Source organism: Notolabrus celidotus, chromosome 15 (genome assembly GCF_009762535.1).
Source record: "Notolabrus celidotus isolate fNotCel1 chromosome 15, fNotCel1.pri, whole genome shotgun sequence".
In the NCBI taxonomy this organism is placed as follows: Eukaryota; Metazoa; Chordata; class Actinopteri; order Labriformes; family Labridae; genus Notolabrus; species Notolabrus celidotus.
In genome coordinates this window covers 19,955,693-19,977,877 of record NC_048286.1, presented here as the reverse complement: position 1 = coordinate 19,977,877, position 22,185 = coordinate 19,955,693, and the positions used below count along the sequence as shown (strand labels likewise).

Here is a 22,185-nt window from a genome sequence, read left to right as displayed (position 1 = left end):
AATCTGAAAGTATAAAAAATGTACTTTTTTTGAATGAAGACATTATTCATATGTCAAGAAATTTGAGTTATGGCAAATACTTTCTTTTAACCAGCAACTTGTCCACCAACATCCTGCTTTCTTCCACTCTACAAGGTCAGTCTACAGATTATATTTTCATGCTAAACGCCGAAGTCAGTTCTTTCTGCTGATCTAAAAACGGCAAGACAGGAGAAGTGTGACAGTGTGTGAAAGAGTTGGAAAAGTAGGAAAGGTGTAAAAAAGACACAGAAATGTACTCCTTCCCTCCAAATACACACACTCACACACTCTTGTTCTGACATTGTGTCTGTCAAACAAAGACGTCCCCGCAGCCCCCTCATTATAAATACATGTCATTGGATCACAGCTCGTCTGAATCCCTGAGTCTGCTGCGCTCTAAGTGGCCGTGACTGAGCCCTGAATGGGTGGCCGAGGGACCGCTTCACCAATAGAGCCGGCAGTGTGTGTGTGTGTGTGTGTGTGTGTGTGTGTGTGTGTGTGTGTGTGTGTGTGTGTGTGTGTGCGTGCGTGTGTGTGTGTGTGTGTGTTGTGTGTGTTTGAGAGAGAGAGAGAGAGAGAGAAAGATAGAGAGATGACCACAGCCCCCCAACCTATGGGAATGATAGCTTCCCAGCAGGGCGGGGTCAGAGGTCAGGCTGTCTGTTACACACAAACAGTCCACACCCTTGCAAAAAGAAGTGATGCAGAAAACGTCAAGAAAAAAAAAAGATGATTGGAGTCATTCTAAGAGTCGACAGCTAACTGCTGCATGTGTGCACGAGGCTTGCTTAAATCTGGGGCAATAAGTTTCCTGCTGCCTCGACAACAAAGCTGTACGAATGTAGACCGGGCTCACTTAGAAAGAGGGAACAAGGTGTGTGTGTGTGTGTGTGTGTGAATGTGTATGTATTTGTGTGTGTGTGTTAAAAGAGCTCGTCCTATCTCGTTTTGCAGGGGGAAAGCAGCAGTGTCTCTCTCCCTCTGGAACCACAAACCAGGCCACAGTGCTGTACTCTCTCTCTCTCTCCCTCTCTCTCTCTCTCTCTCTCTATCGAGGCTTCTATTTCTGAGTAAAAGCGTGCAGCTCTCCACGGGTATAACAAACTTTCCCTCACTGTACTTTCATCAGAGTTTCTTTACTGCAGAGCTATGACAGAGTCAGCCGAAGATCAATAACTGAATAACAGTTCATCACTAGCAGATGTCTAAATGTCCACCTCGTCGTTTTTCGTTTATAACTTTATTCAAAATGTAATTGTTGAACACAAAAAAATAGCTCTGAAATTATTTAGCATATGTGTGTGAAGTGCTGATTCATGTGTAGTCTAAAAGCAGGGGGACTGAGAGCACGCTGTTGTGTGTTCTTCACAGGCTGTCTGGTTTGTTCATGTGTGTGTGCATGCGTGTGTGTTTCACGAACAGACTGTCTGATTCAAACTGGGCTCATTAATTCAACACCAACAACAATGAGCAGAGCACATGATGGCGGCTGCTCATGCTAACCATGAATGCTAGCACCTTTTCTCATATCGTTCACTCTCGTCTTAGTCCCGCCCACCAGAGAGAACAAAATGAAACGAGAGGAGAGAGGAAACGAGGAGATTTGTATTTAGAGAAATGAGATGTCCTCTCCTCCAGAGCATCACGTGAAGCGACGTCAGTTTGTGATGACAGCTTTAACAGCTGTTTGTGTCTGCACACATGTTCACAGTAATAACTCTGTTTAAAAAACACCAGCAGAAGAAGAGAATCTGCTCTCTGTTCATTCTGTCCTGAAGCATCAAGGAACGATTTACCTTTAAAATGCCTCATTATTAAATTATTTATTACTTCAAGGGAAAATATAAACCATGCAACTCTTTTCCAACCCCGTGCTCATTAATGATCAGCCTCATATGAAACTTTATTAACCTGACAGGAAATATAACAAGTGTTTTTACTAACAGACAAACTTTCCTGTCAGACTTTAATTCTCTTCATGAAGAAAACAAGAACAAACGGGGAAACTAACAGGAGAAATAACTGATCATTAATATATTTTCTATCTATGATATTAGACTCTATTACTCTATTTCATTAGACAGTGAATCTGACAAAACAATCAGATATAACATAATCTATCCTCTAATATACTGAATTTAGGATTTTGCTTTCATGTTCAGTATTTTGTGTTTAAAACTCACTTCAAACACTTTTTAATCTCATCACATACAGACTGTTTAGAAACCAACGTATGTTTAAGGTCTGTTTCAGGGCACCCTTAGTAACTGTTTAAAGGTCTGTTTCAGGGCACCCTTAGTGACTGTTTCAAGGTCTGTTTCAGGGCACCCTTAGTGACTGTTTTAAGGTCTGTTTCAGGGCACCCTTAGTGACTGTTTCAAGGTCTGTTTCAGGGCACCCTTAGTGACTGTTTTAAGGTCTGTCTCAGGGCATCCTTAGTGACTGTTTTAAAGGTCTGTCTCAGGGCACCCTTAGTGACTGTTTTAAGGTCTGTCTCAGGGTACCCTTAGTGACTGTTTTAAGGTCTATTTCAGGACACCCTTAGCGACTGTTTTAAGGTCTGTTTCAGGGCACCCTTAGTGACTATTTTAAGGTCTGTCTCAGGGCACCCTTAGTGACTGTTTTAAGGTCTGTTTCAGGGCACCCTTAGTGACTGTTTTAAGGTCTGTTTCAGGGCACCCTTAGCGACTGTTTTAAGGTCTGTCTTTTTTCTGTTACTAAACTCATGTGATGTGAAGTTACAGAGAAGTCTGAGCCACTGCAGCATCCAATCAGTTTGAGGTATTCAATAAGGGGGCGTGTCTGTCAGAGAAAAGACTTTCTGCAAAGTCTGCTCTTCTGTTTCCTCGAGTATTGTTCCCCTGATCAGTCTCCTCCGTCCTCTTTCCTCTCTCCTCCAACCGATCTCAGAGCTTTGGGATGCCACTTAATATGGCGGGTCAGTAACTACTTCTGGTTCGGCCAAGGAGCGAGGAGAGAGGAGACTGAATTTAAGAGCTTTGAGACACACCCTGTGTCTCCTCCCCTACCTCGAGTAGCTGCCTTAGCACAGTGCCTGATGGGAAACAGAGGCGCCATGGTGGAGTTTTGAGGAATACGCATCCATAAGACCTGTAATGATATGTTCCCATCTCATTAGGGTGATGGTTGATTTATTTCCTGACTGCTTTAAAGCATTTTGACCATGCCATGAGAGTTTTTGTTTAAGGGAGTGTTGTGTCTGAGAGCCTCTTTAACATTCAATATAATGTGAAATGAACGCAGACTTATAGTTAATACTAAAGTAACATGAGTCCAGTTAAAAACGTCTAAAACAGACTGCTGCAGGGAAACTACAGTCTGAGTCGAGTACAGCATATGGTCCTTTACTAGATGTTAAGTTCTGTTAGAGATCTGAGACATTCTGAAGAAACAGAAGCTGAAAGAAGAAACACAATAAGTAAAAAAGTGAAACGGAGAATAATGGAGAGCAAGTGACAGAAAACAAGAGAACGAGGAACAAAGATTTGAGTCTCAAAAAAGTGTCAATGCCGAGCTTCCTTTAGGCATGAGTGAAAAAGTATGAAGCCTGGAGGTGTGTGAATGGTTCAGGAACACACACTCAAACACACAAGCATGCATTGCACGCTGAGGCGAGCCTGTGCCAGTGAGACAGGTCTATGGGTCTATTGAGGGGACGGGGAGCGAGCAGTGCCTTTCTGTCGAGCTAATGAAGCCTGCAGCCACAGGCATAAAGGAGAGAGAGAGTTAGCACGGCGCTCCCTCACCCATTCACTCACTTCCTGCTTTTCCACGGCTCCTGATGAGGTAATGCTTTAACTCTTAGGGAGACACCAGGGGTAACGCACCTTTACAACTACAGGAGGTGTCAGAAATACATTTGTTAGACACGATTCTGCTCCGACGACTGGATGTGATCATGTGACAGGACTATGATACAGCTGTAAAAGTATAAGGCTTCCTCTGCTCTATCATTATCTTCTTATTAACAAATCCCTTAAAATGACACAAAACTAAAGTGTGGAGGATAGTTTCTGACTTTACTTTCACTCTGTTACACTTAGCCCTCAACACAATTTACTCACCCTTAGAAAATATACCTCTTTAAAAGTAAGTGTTTTTTTAAATCAAAATTATATTTTATATACAAGTTAAAGGTTATTTCCTAAAACAGCTAAGCACTATAGTTTCATGCAAACCTTGCTCAAACAGGAACAACCTGGGCATTTGTCCGGGACTATTTTCAGCAGTGGATCAGTACACATTTAATGTGTGATAGGAATTAATTTCAGACAGTGCGTTAAAAAAAACTAAACTTCAGTGCCCAGGTTGATGGCAATGGAGGAGCCAGCATCAGTGTTACTGTTTGGCTCATGAGGTGCATTTCCACCAAGAGTTCCAGGGTCTTTTAGCCCCCAGAACTACTTTCCCCAGAACTAAAAGGTTCCTGTGCCCCCATTGTTGTCTGCATTTCGAACGGGAGCTGGAGTCCCGGGTAGATTGTGCAAATCAGGCCAGTGACGGAAGGAGGAAAAAACATTTTATTAAATAATAATTTGAAATCTCTTTTTTTAATTTTTTTTTTATACTTTTTTTATTTTATTTGCCTTTAATTAACAGGACAGCTGAAGAGAGACAGGAAACGTGGGGAGTAGAGAGTGGGGGAAGACATGCAGGAAATGGTCGACCGGCCAGGAATCAACCGGCGACCCCTGCAACGAGGACTGTAGCCTCTGTATGTGGGGCGCTTAGACCGCTAGGCCACCAGCGCCCCATATTTTGAAACCTTAATAAAAAAATAAACTAGTATAGATTTCCCTCTGTGTTTCAACAATTGTGTAAACTCCACAAACACCGTTACGTTCAACCAAAAGTCCCAGGACCTTTGAAAAGTACTACCCCCCAAGCAGGGGCTTTTCAGGGGGGTGATTATCTACCCCTGAACTAAATTTAGACCTTGGTTCCTCCGGTCGAAATGCACGCATTTCAGTGGTAAAGTCCCTAGTTTCGGGGTAAAGTTCCTGCGGTGGAAAAACGTCTATAGTTCTGCTTTAAATAGTCCTGTTTATAGCTTTGCTAATCCGAGGACTAATAATTTTTGTTGGTGTGGTGCTTTTGTGGGATTAGTTGATGCTGGGACAATTTCAAAGTTCTGAAGTCGGAGGGTATTCAAGGTTTGATTTGACAGAAACCACAGCTGCAGAAAAACTGCATATCTGTTATATTTGAATATCTGCTATAAGCTTGTTTGATCGTGACAATTTTCTGCAGTTGCTGAAACGCAGAGTTGTCGTACAAATCTGCCATCAACCCAGGCAGAAAGAAAGAGCAGCACCACACTGCTGAGCTCAACACCGGCATGTCACTCAGAGAAGAAATGTCAGAGAAGGCATAGAAGTCTACCAGACAACACAATCACAGTTTCAGCAGGGGAGGCCTGACTTCAGGCTGCCTGTCGATCCGCCTGTCTGCTGCTCTGCTGCGACTTTAACATGATGAAGGAGCTCTTGTCCGAGTCTACACACAGTCTAGTCCTCTCTGAAGCACCCGACTGAGCTAACAATAGACAGCAGTGCTTATCAAACAGCCGGGCTGCTTCATTAGCATCCTACAAGACCCAGACGACAACCAGAGTGGCCCTACACACACACACACACACACACACACACACACACACACACACACACACACACACACACACACACACACACACACACACACACACACACACACGAGCCAGACAGCCCCTGCACTGGCCTTGACCCCTGAACTCTAGGGTCCTCTTTTCACCTGCTACGCCAGCATTCATGCTAGCAGGGTTGTCTCGCCAGCGCCGGACTGATCTGCATATGTTTCCCTCACATTCCCACGCTCCGCTCAGACCTCGAGACGATCAGGATTCAAACATGGCTGTATTCATACACCACATTATGGAGATCTGCATTGTGTCTGTGTCTGGATGTCTGCATGTTTAAGGCCTCTTGACGGCCATGACTCGTCTACATGTGACTTCATTTCTTATGAGTCGGGGAGAGGCTTTTCTTCCCTTTCTTCCGCCTTAAATTAATTAAGCAGTGTTTATCGTTGAGATAAAAATAGACTACATTAAACCTGGATTGCTTGTAAGATCAATCTCAAAATCAGATTAAGAACAATTGTTAAAAATAATGCAGTTTGAACTACAATAGTGTTTTTGTATGAACGTATATTTAAAGGGCTGTTAACTTCTTCAAGTCCTTTCACTGTTTACTGGTGTGACACTGTGAATGTAGAGATGCTATTCATATTTGTTAATCTTGAGTTTTTCTTTTGGTTCTTTTTTTTAAGGTTGAAAATTGTACATTGTGTGGTTGTTAGTGTGGGAACAAATGGAATCATAAGTGCACAAATCTGTCTGATTTTGCAAAACAGCCATTATCGTTTTTCTTACTGTAAACTGCTTCATTTCCAATATTTGTTCTTTCTAACAGCGTTGCTTTGGAGCCAAAACGAAACTTCTCTTCTCTGCTTTCTTTGAGAATTTTGTTTGTTTGTTTGAGCAAAATCTTACCACTCTTATTTTGCCTTCATTCTTTCTTCCTTTATCTTTGTACACCTAATATTGATGTATAGTCAGTCTATGATCATGTGTCTGGTGTACAAAGAAAAACAAAATCAACATTAATTATTATTTTTTCCTCTAATTTACTGCTCTATTTTCTATTTTTGTGCTTCCCAACTGACTTACATTAAGAGAATAAAGCGTATTATCTTTCTCACTTCTGCTCTCTGCTCTTTGGTTCCTCCCTGCGTTTCGTTGTTGATTCTCCCTCGCCCGGCACATGAAGGGTAAACTCTCCTCGCCTTCCCCTTCCTCTTCCTGATTCTTTACACACTGTCATTGGCTAGAAGCAGCCTCACATCTCCTTATTGGCCAGTGTAAAGGACAGAAACAGTGATGCAGCTGACACGAGGCTTTAGTGGGAGCGTTTGAGAGTTATTGTGAGAAATGTGGTGATGTGTGTTTTTGGGGGTTCAACGTTTGTCAAGGTCTTTCTTCAGATTTGAGAGAGACCCTGAGAGGACAGACCAGCATTGCCCCGCCGCGCAGCATATGGACGCCCTCCTCGCTGTATGCAAATGTCTGAAACGCAGACACATGTTCACAAATGCAGACAAACTACCCCCTCCTCTTCACTCCGTCATTAATTGTTTCTCCTAAAACCAGACACCCCCGTCCTCTTCTCAAATAATAACCTCTCTACAAACACCCCCCCACTCCATCTTCCCCTCATGCACGACCCCCCCCAACCCCTCAGTCTAGACCCTGCAACCCTCTCTCTCTCTCTCTCTGGAACCAGACGCCCCGAAATCCTCCTCCTCCTCCCCCTCCTCCTCCCCCCCTCCTCTTCTCCTCAGCTCCCTGGACCAGCAGACAGACCCTGTGATTTGCGTGACCGCCATTTTGCTGCCCACAGTAGACATAACTGTACAGCACAGCAGCTGCCCTGATGGGCAAATGCAAATACGAGAGCCACATTGTTACGAAAACGACTCATGAATTATCGCTCCCCAAAAACAAGACCGGCTCAATCAAATGACTACTGCAACGACACGTTGGTGAAAACACAGAAGTGTGAGATATCCATTTATACAGCGCTTCAATCTGACTACATAAACAGATGTGATCAGTATCATACAGAGTCATTAGGTCTGTATGTTGAATATTTTCATTAAACAGATCTTTGATTTTTGTTGAACCGTGTATTCTTAGGTAAAAACACTGATATGAATCCTCACATGGACGTAATTGTTAAATTTTATCACCTATTTATTGTCTCATGTGTGGCTAATTCAGCCATCTCCACCATTTGTTCAGCACCATGGTAACCAGACACCAACATGCATGAAAATGAGACTATTATGGGCTGTGTGTCTGGAGTTTACTGGGCCTATGGTTCCCTTTTTAATTAGAGCCTGTGTGCATGTCTGAGCTGCTCTGTTTGCTTAATGCTTTCATCAGTGCATTATGTACTTGTGTATGTGTGTGTGTGTGTGTGTGTGTGTGTGTGTGTGTGTGTGTGTGTGTGTGTGTGTGTGTGTGTGTGTGTGTGTGTGTGTGTGTGTAAAAAATGATGTGTGTGCGTGACAGAGCCCTATCTGATTGCAAAACAGCCTTGGATTAATCTTTTTGTATAGTGTCACATTTGCATGCTGGGGAATCACATGCAAACACGCCATATGGAACATAACGATCACACTTCTGTTCTTGGGAGCAATCAAACACCTATCAGACATGTTTCAGGGTGCACAAACCTACAACCTTTAAGAAAAAATAAAATGCAACCAAACCTGCTTCAAAACATTAACTCGCTTCTGTTTGATCGCTGCTTCGCCATTTTCATATGAGCAATTATAAGCGCATGCAAACGACCTGATGGTTGGAGGTTATGCAAATGCAATTAGCCCCGATTTGCATTCGACAACAGCTAACGGATGCACAGATGGCAGGCGACAGAGATGCGCCCGCCATCTTTGGCAGAGGGGGAAGACTGGCAGCCATTTTGTCTGAATCTGTGCCCATCTGGATGGAAACACACGCACTGCATTGCTGTGACGACGAGCTGTGGGTGCTGCTGCTGCTGCACACTGGCAAACACCTTCAAGGCCGAGCATATACCGACCACTCATACACAAAACAGAGATCTGTGTTGAGGGAAGTTACAGACCGTTCAGATTTAACTTCTGAATCAAAAAGGTTTGCAACAAATTTGATCAATTAACTTTTAAAACTTTTAAACATTTCTGAGAGTTTAAGAAGCTTCCCTTTGAAGCTGTAATTGACATCGAAAAATGATCCCCTCTGAACCATACAGGGTTCCAGCAAGCACATGGTTATACACACACACACACACACACACACACACACACACACACACATACACACACGCACGCACACACACACACTTGCACTATATGAGGCAGGGTATGACTTAATGAGAGGACATTGAGAGCTGTTCATAGAGTGGAAAATGTGAAGTGCTAAAGAGAGATACTTGCCATTTCACCATCTCCTCTACTGGGTGTCAGGGTCTCTCCGTTCTGTGATCTTCCTCCCTCTCTGGAGTTTTAGTAAATTTTTTTACAGTCTGGCATTGAATAACAGACATCATGGAGAAAAAAAAAGAAACATGCTCAAACTTCATGTGCCAGTGTTTCTGGTTTTAACAGACACATGTCTACGGCTCACCATGGTAACAGCAAGTCAGGAGAAAGTGGAGGAGAAAATAAAGATCGTACTGTCTCTTTGTCAAATTTAAAAACTGGTTGGGGAATAAACAGCGGGTGAGTCGAGAATGGAGAGCGAGTCCAAAGCAGAACTCCCAAACTGGTTTTGGAGCAGCCGGAGGCAGGAGGTGGGGGATATGTCAATCTTATGAAGGAATGAAAATCAAGAGAAAAGGAAATAGCCCTCCTGGCGGTCTCTCCACATTCTGGGTATTATTTGGGGAGCGATCCCCTTCAGCAGAACCACACACAGCCAGCGGAGATCGGGACTGAGGTCCAGTTCTGCAGCTGAGAGGGGCCACGCAGGGCCTGTCCTTTGGAGGTCTGCGGGCCCGAGGCCACAGACTAACACAGGAAACCCCACTCAGAGCTGTGCAGCGCTCTGTGTTTTATATTGATTTCTCCTGCACGCCGCTAGCTCCAGAGGTGCTCCGGGCCTTCAGGGAGCTTCTCCATGTTTCCCGGCCCACTCACAAGCTCCCCGCCCGGGCTTCGCTGGCTCCGCTGGACCCCTGGATGGAAAGGTACGGGGCCATGGGAGGAAGACGAGGAAGACGAGAGCCCGTGGCAATGATGATGAGCTGTGCCGGGTCTCTGAGTTCAGTCATCCAGCAGCCTTTATGCAGCCTTCCAACCACCCACCCTTGTTTCCATCTGCAAAAAAAGGAAAATAGAGTGTTTTTCAAAATCTCACCTTTGGCATTCAGCCTCCCTGTGCTCAATGCAAATGCAAATGTAAACACTAACACTTTGATTAAAAATATGTGGGAAGAAAACGCCAACTTGCTCTTTTGTAACCTGCCCCAAGGCGCTCGCTGCTACAGAAACAAATAACTGTTCTGAATACTGTATGAAACAGATGCATCCATTTCTGCTCATTGTTTTAAATGTTTAACCTGAAATATAAATAATTACCAGTAAAACCTGAAGAAATGTATGATGCAATATTGTGCAGTGACTTATTTAACCATGGGTCATATTAATCCAAATAATTTGCTTCACGACTTTTCTCAATGTAATGAAATGATTTGCGTGGATTCCTTCACAAAACATTCTAAAAGCATGTGAATCTTGTTATCATGATAATACCATATCGTCCTTTATGCCTCCTTCTGTTCTTTTCTATAAGCAAAACGAAATGCAGGGGCCTCCTTTAGTGACTGTGCATCCACTGACCCCCATTTTTGTGCAGTAATATGTTCAGCTCATTGCAGTTTGCTGGAAACACAACCAGACACACAAAGTATTGGCTTGAAGCTACTAGTTGTGGTGTTTGTGAATTTTGAATAATGCAGAAGTTTTCTTTATATAATGGTTGAGTACATAGAGTAGACCCTGCCTCGGCCTGTGTGGGTGGGGGGGGGGGGGGGGTGCGGGGTGAGATTGGGTGAGCCGAAGGAAGATTCAGACACAATGCACCCATTGAGCGGGTTCAGACATGGGTGTTAACTCCCCATTCCTCCACACACAATAGGGCCCCCCACTAGAGCCGGCGTAGGGGACAATGTTGGTTCAGGGCAGCCCTCCACCCCAAGAGAGAGAGAAAAGAGCTGCATTATCAAGATGGGAGGAGAGGGAAGGACGGAGGGGGAAGGAGGAGGGAGACGGACAGGAGATGGAGGGATATGTTTGTGTATGAGGAGGGAGGGAGGGAGGGAGAAAGGAGCGCTGTGACCCGTGGCTTTGGACTTGAACAAAACAGGGAGACGTTGAGAAAACACAGCAGCAGCAACAGGCTGCATGCAGACTTCAATATTTACAGAGTTTTAGAGAAGCATTATTACGATCATTATTCTTTAGGATTTTACTCAAGTTAGATTTTAGGATTCATTCTTCATATAAACAAGATCTAAAACAAACCTTTTAGCTTATAGTGGCATATTTATTTCGACGTGTTAACTCATGCACAAAATAAGATGAAATAAAGATGATAAATGTAGTAACTCTTATTCACAGGGGTCAGTATGAACATAAAGACATGTTGTTTACTTCAAGGTAACAGATTCATTGTTTTATAGTTTACAAAATCGTAATAGCTAGTCATGGCCTGGGTCTGCTCCTGCCTCTGATTGCTACTTCACATTGTTACTTTGTTACGTCTTTTAAGTCGTATTTTATGTCTGTTTTAATGAGGAATATGTTGTGTTTTTCAAGTAGGTATAAAACATGTCCCATGTGAAAAACATGGACAGTCACTTAAGTTGACAACGAAAATGGAATCCGCTGTAAAACATGGAATATCCTGGAACTTTCTGAAATGTGGGTGTGCTTTATAATGAACCAATAAAAACTGTTGAGAGCCTCTACCCTATTTTGGCAACTACAGCTCCCATCAACCTGTGAGTGTGACCTGTTTTCACCTCAGGTGGGGCTCAAGTCTTCCCCACATGGACAACCATGGTGAAGAGGCAATATGAGACGTCAAAGTCATAGAAAATGAAGAAATGGGACACAAAATGCTAAGTTTAAAGCCGAGCAATATCTGAACGACTTCTATAAATCGGGGGAGCAACTTTTCTGTAATTTTTGTCAACATACGTCTGACTGGACCCGCATGAATATATGTTATGACCACAATCAAATATGTTGTGGCTGTATGTGAGCACTCAGACATTACACTGTAAAAAAAAAATTAAGAAGCTACGTTTGTTTCTGGTGACAAATTGTAAACAAGGAGGAGCTTTGCCAGAGCATGAGAGTACAAGTAGGTCTTAGACCCGCTTATGGAGGATATCGTCCGTGGGAAAAAATGTCAGTGGTTTGCCACAAACAAGACTGACATGAGAGATTGGATCTTCCTGAGTGAGTCAAGGACACCAATCACCAATGTCTATATCATACTTCTAAATAATTGAGAGTTGTCCTATATCACTGTGTTGAAATTAATAAATACATTCAGGATATTTTCCTGTCGCATTATTAAAATTTAAAACACAGAATGCAGAAGAAATCTATGAAAAAATATTTTGGGGAAAATTATAACAGATTTAATAAAACCTTGTACTTGTGTGATGTGTTTTCTGATGTGTTTTTTCTAATGGCATACATTTCCCTAAGCAAGTCAAAGACATAAGTTTTACCTTTTGCTTGCAAGGTATGCTGTAGTTATTTCTAAGCTGTTCTATTCTAATCGAATCATAACAAAAAGCACATCTTAAAGCTCCTCTGGGGAGTTTTATACTCTGAGAGTAACACTGATGCCTCTTTATGATCTACAAAAGCAAACAAGAGCATCAGCAACAAGGTAATTTCTAACATTGTTATTAAGGATGGATAAAAACTGCTGCTGTGGGACAGACAACAAACAAAGTGATTAACGCTACACTGCCTAAACAGCATGCTTTTGTTACATTTTCAACAAGGAAGATTCACAATGACTTAAAGGATGAAAACACCGCTGACACGTGAACTGGACAACATTAGCAAATAAAGCTTTGTCCAAAGGGTTGCCTGATTTCTGTGCGTAGATGTAAGGAGGTGCCTCCCTACTTATTGACCTGTTATCCTCTCTTACCGATTAAATATAGTGGGGTGTTCTTGAGTGCATTTTTATACGGCTTCACTGAAACACACATCCAGCTGTTACTCTGATCTGCACCACAAGCATGAGATGACAGATTGAGGAGTTTATCTGCAGACTTTAATGGCATCGTGTTTGCAGCACAGAGCACGAATCACATCCTCCAATGACTCCAGCATTTTTTAAACATCTTCTGTGTTCCTCCAAAGACCGTATAACAAGCATTTGCTTGTTCCCGGCTGCTTGTTATTCGCTCTGCGGTTGTAAAAGAACACTGTTTTGGGAGTGAAGCTGACAGCGTTAACAAGCCGTTTGTAATGTAAGTGTGTAAAGCTTTTACTCTACCTCCTTTTTTGCAGACAGGTAAAAAAAAGGGGTTCTGCTTTAAATGTATAAAAGGAAAGAATCAGTTTGGCTGTGGTTGAGGCGGTATAGGTTGTGTATGGGGGTGGCTTGGGGGCAGATGGAAAATGTTTATGGAGATCCCGTGTCTCTCTGGGAGCCTAATAGAATCCTGCGGCTGGAGTGAGAGCTCATTGTGCCGCTGTAAAGGATTACACTGGTAAACTGGTAAAACAGGGGAAAGAGCCCAAACACTCTCTACCTCCTATGGAGAGGCAACGAACCAGCGAACAATGAGAGGGGAGAGTATGCTGCTAGCTGACTCATTTCATCAACGGAAAACAGACCTGGAGACAGAGGGAAAAGTAGAGGAGAGGAGCTGGAAAACAGAGGAAATAGATCAGAGAGTTTATATAAATGCATGTGCATGCGCCGAAGAGAAAAAAGGGCCTGGAAATGGAGTGAAGGAAAGGAAAAGAAGGGGAGCAGTAGGGGGCTGCAGGGCGACAGTTTCAGTAGTAGAGGGTGATGTGGGCAAATGATGTCTGTCTGCTTGTCTGTGTGCATCCTGAGTGACAGTTTACAATCTGTGAGGCAGCAGGCAGGCCCAGCAGGTCGCCTCTTTGCCTCCATACAATCCCTCATTTCCCAACCTGTTTTTTCTCTGCGTCTACCTTCCACCTCTGGCTCTCATCTGCTGCCAGACATCTCTAATCTCCAGGACAACCACCAAATCTCCTCTGCATTTTGTCTCTAATGTTTTTTTTCCCACTCATCTTCCTCAGTAGAACACCCGTTATTGTTGATTGTCTTGTCGTGGATGAACACAGTGTGTGTTTCCTCGTCGTAAAGATGTTGAAAATAAAACTAAGAAGAATCTGGTTACCTAACACTTCAGATTTCTGACAGGCTCTTTCCTCTCGAGTGAGCTGGTACCTGTCTTTTGTATATGTAAATGTATAACCTACCTTACAGACTTGTTGGAATGGAATTATGTATCCTACGGGACTCGCTCTTCTGATTGGCTCATTCTGAAAGTCCCTCGAGTTAACACTGAGCAGGGTCGATCAGCATTTTCCATTGATGCCCTTAAATCATGGAATACCCTCCAACAGACTTTAAAGCTGACATCCATTCCCTCTCCTGCAGAATTTACTACTTGGATCTCTGACCACTGTGTTTCAAATTGTATCAGTTTTAATTAATATATTATTTTGTGAATGATTGTGTGTGTTTGTTTGCTGTTTGTAATGTGCCTGTGATCTTGACGACATTGGAAATGATGTCCTTTCCAGAATAAGTAAAGGTTTTGAATTGAATTGAATAAGTGAATCCGCATTAAGCCTCTCATCAACCAGAAAACAGTAAGATGGTTGAGTGATAGTAATGAACAATTTCACAATATATGACAAAGCTTTCTGGATTATATTTCCACATAATCTGGTCTATCTGTTTTGAAGATGTGCAGTTATATGACCCTTAAGGAGAGACTAAGACCTTTGTCCCCTTAGATGTTTGTTTGGTAACTTAAATGTGGTGTATCTGCATATTTGTGCATCGGATCCCACTTTAATTTGAATATTTTCATCATCTGTTTTCTAGTTAATGTTAAATAGTCATTTATTGTTCTCCAATGTTTTACGTTACTGTATGTTAGTACACCTAAACTTGAAAAGCTAACTAAAATACCTCTGTAGGATGGTTTTCTCATCATGTGGATGAATTTTGATCTTATATTTCCAGGAAAACAGCATTTTCGACCTCCTGTTTTTCTCATCTCTCATTCTTTTTGGTCTTATTGGAGTCACTGCAAATTTCCAAGGCGAGGAAAATAACCCCCTTAACGTCTGATGAGCAAGATGACCCGCATATATTCCCCACATTTTTTGCAAGACAGCATGCAAGTGAAGCATTATCCTCCCCTCATCTGCTGTTCAAATGGAAACCACACTGAGTATAATGCATAATCTGTATTCTGCAACCTGCCACGCTGAAAGACTCCTCTCTCCTCCTCCTCCACCACCTCCTCCTCCTCGCTCTCTTCATCTCCGTTCCTTCAAAGGCTACCGAGGGTGCATTCAAACGGCAGGATACACACTCAGCTAACAAACCTCATTAAGGGCCCATACACACGTTCTTAATGCTAACACTAGCTGTCACACATCCCCTCTCCCTGCACACACTGGTGGCCACACTGACCGCCACAAAGCATCTTTACAGAGCTAATTAGAAGGAGCCCCCTCTCTATTTCAGACTCATCTGAATAGGAGGGAAAATGATGACGAGGAGGAGGAGGAGGCGGGGAAGAAGATGGAGATGGAGGGACAGAAAGAGGTGAAAGGTGGGAGACTGAAAAAGAAAAATTGGACGCTTTTGCTAATATTCTCAAAGAGATAGCAGGAGAGTCTCTGTGTGGAATTAAAGGAAGGGGCATGAGCAGGCAGGGGGAACAGAATTAGTGTGACACCGCTCTGATGCAGCTATGGTGGGGAGCGGGGGAGAGAAAAGAGTGATGCACCGATTTGATTGGTGTGCCAGTATCTAGAGGGAAGGAATGGGTGTGACAGCAGCTTCAGGGAGAATAAAAGAGCATGGTGCGGTAAAGCAGAGTGAGAAACGCCGCCCGTAAACAAGAACGGGCGATCACAGAGACGAGCTGATATTTAAACAAAAAGATACGATTGAGCACGAGGCTTGCAACAGAGCAGCTAATTCTTTGATGAAGCTTTTGCCTCTCTTTTCTTCTCATTATTGTTTCCAGTAAAAGAGATGGTGATTAGTATTGTCGGTCTAAAACATGGCCCCTGTCTTTCAGTTTCATGCACTTTTTATTTAAAGGAGGCACAAAGGGTCACACTGAGAGTTTAGCTCTAAAACATTCCTCCATATCTTCCTCCAACCCTCCTCCACTTCATGTTTAAATTGTTCCTTTGTGTGTCTCTGAAAAAAGTTGTGTGTGTGTGTGTGTGTGGGTGTGCAGGCAGACAATGCCAAGTTGACAGTTGGGGTCTCGGATCAAGCACAAGGCCAAGTTTGTTTCTGAGAGAAAGGACACAGCAACAATTGCACAAGTTAATATCACCCTATCTATCCAATTTTTTTTTGCATCATGGTTGCAAGAAAGGAATAAGCAGAATTTCCTTTAAAACTGTTTACAATTTCCACAATTTTTGAAGTATTTTTTTTAATTTTAGTGAGAGCAGAATCAATTCAGCGGTTTTAACATTTAACAAAAGAAAAAAAAGAGAAAACAAAGGAAACATAATCCCGACTCTTTTCAATCCAAACTGAATTTTAAGTTCAAGTTGAAGATATGACCTAATTGTTGTCCTAATGGCCCCTGATGAGCCTGCAAAGCACTCTGGGAGTATAGCAGGTGTCCCCATGTCACAGAGCTTCCCAGACAGCTTGTTAATTTGCACAACTTTTTTTACACACACACACACACACACACACACACACACATCTCTCCCTCGCTTTCCCTGCGTGTGTATGTATGCGTGTATATATTAGCGATGGGACTTGACCCTAGCGAGCCGCGGCAGTGTTTCGCGTCTTGCTGGGCGTGGGAAAAAGACGGGACCCCTTTTCACAGCTGCCTCAGCCGAGGCCCGGGCTGCCGGGGGCCCCCCTGTACCCCCTCTTCTTACACACACACACACACCCCATCTCTCCCCCTCCTTCTCCTTCAACCCCACCTCCCTCCATCCCATTCAGGCTCCGGCCTACTTGCTTTCAAAAGCAGGGACCCCCTTCCCAGCCCTTCATAAATACATCTCATTATTCAAGCCCTAGTTTGCATAGAGATTCCAAAGAGATCTGCACTCGGCTCGTGAGGCCTGAAGCCTCTCAGCCTTTTGGACCGCACAAGTGCAGATTTCGACTTAGTAATCTCCCTGTGTTAATATTTGTTTTAAAACGATGTGTACACACTTGCAAATCCATCTCACCAGTAATGTAGCTGATTTAAAATTTGTATTTCGAAAGGTAAATCTGAAAATCTGCCTTTTTTTCCCCCAGAATCTAGGAAAATCTGAAAAAACTAAAGCCGGTGAAAAGGGAGTTTAGCATGCTATTAGCCAGCGCTTTGCTAGTCTGTATTCCATCTGCCACCAGCTATTGTACAGTACCTCTCACACACACACACACACACACACACACACACACACACACACACACACACACACACACACACACACTACCCCCACTCCCTGCAATGCATTACTGCAGAGATTTATCTCCCATCAGCCTGTATAATACTGAGGTTATAATTTACATCCACTTTAGAAAACAGCAGCACAGGCCGGTCCTTGCATATGCTAATCGAAAGCTTGGGAAAATCTGGGCGCCTCAAAGAACTCCACACTAAATTTGAATAACTGAGCTTTAGATTGAGCATCAAGGTTGTGGAACCATGAAGATTTGACCTTGCTAACAATGTGTACTTATTGTTTAATTCCTAACGCGGGACTGTTTTTAAGAACGAATTGGATAGGAAAGAGAAAGAACCGAAAAGCGAGGAATGTTTGTTTCAATCTTTGCTAAAATAACCGAAAATAACATATTTATTCCTAAGGACCCTCACAACTTAGGAATTTAATTTTGACGTCAAAGTGAAAACAAAACATCTCACAATACCTCTCTTCTTACAATATCTTTGCCTTGCAATTTACAATATTTCAAGTTTGACGTAACGCTTCCTTTGCTAAACCGTGCATACCTTTGTGCACCCCATCACTTCTCTCGCTATAATCAGGAGACTTTGTGTGAGGGGAGGGTGACTCGTGGAGGCATTAGGGCCGAAAAGGACAGAGCCACCCAAATGCTCTTTCCACATGAGCAGCTCCAAACGTTGCCCGCGTTCTCCTAACGGGATAAAGAACCGCAGCAAAGATTACACGGCCACCTCCCCTGCACCTACCACACACTCTACCTGACAAATAGGATCACAGTGTTTAAAGGGATAAAATGCTGGACGTGTGAGAATGAAAGAGAGACGTGTGTGTGTGTGCGTGTGCGTGTGCGTGTGTGTGTGTGTGTGTGTGTGTGTGTGTGTGTGTGTGGAGGAAGATGGAGGTGATGTACAATGTAAAAAATGTTAATACTTCAAAGGAATGATGGGATTCAACATGGAGGTCTTACTTCATTCGCTCAAATCAGAGCTTTTACTCTCTGTGGCTGTAAGCTACTGTAGCTCCACACAGTATTTTTGATACAAATATGAATGATATCAAACCAACATTTAGACTGTGGGAAAATAAAACTAGCTGTAAATATCCTCTTAATGCTCCCTCTGGCTTGAATGAGATGGTTAAGATTTTCACAGCTATGCACATTAGGTCAATCTTGATGCATCATAAAAAATGTCTGAACCTAAATTTTGAAATATTGAAGATTTTCCACACCCAACACCTACACACTCACACAACCAGTTCCTTCCTCACAGCTCAACAAGTATGGAAGAAAATCAAGCACCGGAAATGTTGCACCATCACTCAGACAAGACTCTGCTGAACCTGAACCATCTGAAAGCCCCTAAAAGCAAACAATCTTTATCTGAATCTGGCTCTGGATAATACTGATTTATTCTGAAAACAAAAAATACAAGGCTGACAGAAAGATCTGCTTTTTGCAGCATCATCGATGTTGCTTCAACATGTGATTAATGTCTCGTCATGCATGTTGTATTATGTAAAATTTTTACCTGTAGGATCTCTGTCGAGGCTCATCCTGTCCGGTGGCAGTTTGTCTTCAATGTGAGTTGATGCCAACTGAACAGCTGGTGATGTTGCCATTTTCCTTCTGAAAGAGAAGAAAAGAAGAAGATGAGGGTATGATGTCTTTTAAGAAATAAGCAGAGGTTTTCAGTGCAGTGGAAAAAATGAGGAGATGAATGAAGCGTTGTTGACCTTGCAGTTGAAAGCACTTCACCAAATTTGTTTATTTTTTCCCTGTGCCTTTTTAATTATTTTGCTTATGAGCAAGTATATATATATTTTCACTTGCTTCAACAATGAGTCAAGAGTGTAAAGAAAGCAAAATAGTTAAGTTAGGCAAGAGGCTTCCCGGTTGAAAGGAAACTATACCAGTTAACAGTGGGAGCATACTTGTTAAGCAGCGTATTTGCAAAAAAACTATCGCCATTAAAGTGGAATCCTTAACCAGCAAACGATGCAGATTTTCTTTGCATCACTCCAAGATGGAGGACATGGTGGTCAAATCATAAGCTGACATACTGGTTCTCATATCCAAGAATCAACAACTCTCACACAGACACACACATTCACACACCATCCAGGCTCTCTTGTCTAACGGCGCACATCAAATATTGTCAGTCATGGTCTAAATAGAGCATGCTGGGACTTCAGGGATATTCAGTCATCTCCGAGGCTCGCTGATTCCGCTCCAAGAATAGATCAAACTCTAAGCCCATGTCCTATTTTGTTCTTATCTAGCAGGCAAACACGAAAATAATCCACCCTGCAAAACACAAATTTGAACGCATCTGCCATGTCTAACCCGGATTCAGCTGCAGTGATGAGAGCAGGTTTGAAATAGGACAAAGATGGTCGCGTATACGGCCTGGTACATCATTTGCACTGAATGACTAATGCCGTATGATATGGATGTGTTGTTTGCTGCATGTTTTGATTTGGAAGCTAAGATCCAAACAACCCGCATTAAGTGACCCTGAAATCACTGAAACACACAAATCTATTTTAATTTACAATGATAAACAACCTGATCAGACTCTTCTAAGGCTTCATCTTGCACCAAGTTACAAACATCCAATCTAATCGGCTAATACACTAATAAACACTCCTAATTACAGCCAGGAGACATCACTTAGAACCTATAAGGAAACACACTCAGTATCAGAGGAGACAGGGAGTCTGGAACCAACTCTATTGAATCAATTCATTTAAGTAATTAGGCCTGGCAGCTCAATGCCAACTTCTCAACCTGAAACAAAATCACAATAATAACCAACATGTGAGATCTTTAACACCGTGCTACTGCTGCTGCCAACACTATCACGTGATTCCAGGTTGGACCAATCACAGGAATCTTTTAACTATTTCTGTCTAACCCCTCCAGATATTAATGTAACAGCACCCACACAGTTATGACAACAACAGGGATTTCAGTGTGTTTTGTCCACATACAACACGTTTTTGTGTCACAAAGTTGAACGAAATGGCAATTTATCTTGATCTTCAATAGGCCCTATAGGATCCCCGCGATTCCCCCAAAACACGAGCCCTTAAACACGGCAACATCCACGCGCTGACAGACACGCGGGGTGGCTCTCTTGAACCTGAGGTGGACGCACGACATCGCAATCGTACCGGTCTTTTAAATGGGCTAAACCAGAATCCCCCACCACCTCCACTCCTGATCGGCATGCCTCGTGCAGCCTCCCTCAGCATCCGTCCCTGCTGCTGCTTCCTCCTGCCGCTGCTTCCTCCTCCTCCTCCTCTTCCTCCTCCATGCCGGAGCGAGCGAGAGGACCCCCCATCACCTGGGCTCCGAAGTGCTCGGCGTCAGTTCGTACTTTCGGTTCTCTAGCTTTATGAAATTAAAACTCATACAGCTAGATAACCAAAGACACAAACTAACACCCGTCGTCTCTTAAAGGGGCCGCCCCTCCGACACCAACACAGAGGAGAGGATGAAGGAGGAGAGAGGGAGAGAGAGAGGGGGGAGAGAGAGAGAGAGAGAGAGAGAGAGAGAGAGAGAGAGAGAGAGAGAGAGAGAGAGACTGCCTGTGCTCTCATTGAGCTCGTCATACACACTCTCTCACACGCACACACAAAAAATGATGGAAAAGATACAAATCCTTATAAGGAGGGGAGATAAGATAAAACGCATGTTGTATTAGTTTCTATCACACACACACACACACACACACACACACACACACACACACACACACACACACACACACACTCTCTCTCTCTCACGCTTCACTGACGGAGTAGGCCCACCATGAAGTTCAACTCCAGCTTCATAGGCTATTAAGAAACACGGTGATGCCAAAGTAAGCATGCCCAACAAAAGTCGTGAAGTAGCTTCTTTTTTTTTTCTTAAAAACACATTAAGCTTCATGTCAGACACACGACCCCTTCATTTGAAACTCCCTAAACGTGTAGTGATAAATAAACCAGTTTGAAGGAGTCAGGGTATCTTTACGCACACAGCATCAGGCCTCAGAGACAACTAAGTTCCCATTAAACAGCCTTCAATGATAATGTCACAGCTTCAGTAGGCTACATCTAGAAACACCATAATTCAGCATTATTTGGAGGATGAATTCGATCATCTAATAAAAGCAGGTTATATGTAGAATAATAGGTTGTTCCAACAGCAACTCTATACCAATCACATAAAGGTAGCATGCCACTTACTTGTATATTAAGCTATAACTTCACTCCACTTCAGTCAATATCCTCCAACTATTTCAATCCCTGGTCAGAAAGCATCCAATGAGAGAAAACTGCGCAAAGAGGAGAAGTATGAAGGTTTGAATTGTCGTAGGAGCTTCCTTAAGATGTGTCCTCTCCCTCACACGCGAGAGCTGCGACTGACTGACAAGTGCAGAGCGTGCACACGGTGAGCAGAGAGGGTAGAAACTCCGCCTCAGAGAGAGTGAGAGAGAGAGAGAGAGAGAGAGAGAGAGAGAGAGAGAGAGAGAGAGAGAGAGAGAGAGAGAGGCACCGGCGGGGGGAGGCAGGGTAGGAGGGGGGATTTAACTGAAATCATTAGAGCCAATTTGAAAATGAAAGCAGGTGTGCGTCAATCAGGAGTTTATTCCACCAATTATCCTTATTAGTCAGGCCGTGGAAGAGGCCACAGAGATGTGCGTGAAGTGATCAAAAACTAAGGGGGAACGATGTGAAGCAACGTCAAATTTTAAATTTTAAGAGTATTATTTGATAAATTAATTTGGCATTAAAAAAGTTTAGATATATGGGAAAAATGTCACTGGCACCTGCATGTGTGGCTCCTTTATTTCCACCTTTACTTCATAATTC

At 43.1% G+C, this 22,185-nt stretch overlaps 1 long non-coding RNA gene across 2 annotated transcripts; it reads right to left on the bottom strand.

The window, feature by feature from the left end:
* Positions 1 to 9,201: 9,201 nt before the first annotated feature.
* Positions 9,202 to 21,763, bottom strand: LOC117826975. Of its 2 annotated transcripts, none has more exons than XR_004634118.1 (3): positions 21,559 to 21,763; positions 18,855 to 18,952; positions 9,202 to 9,942 (listed from the first exon to the last, which is right to left on the bottom strand). It is a non-coding gene; the product is annotated as an uncharacterized LOC117826975 (long non-coding RNA). The 2 variants fall into 2 exon arrangements; XR_004634117.1 differs by lacking the exon at positions 21,559 to 21,763 and adding an exon at positions 20,500 to 20,685.
* Between the last annotated feature and the right edge of the window lie 422 nt (positions 21,764 to 22,185).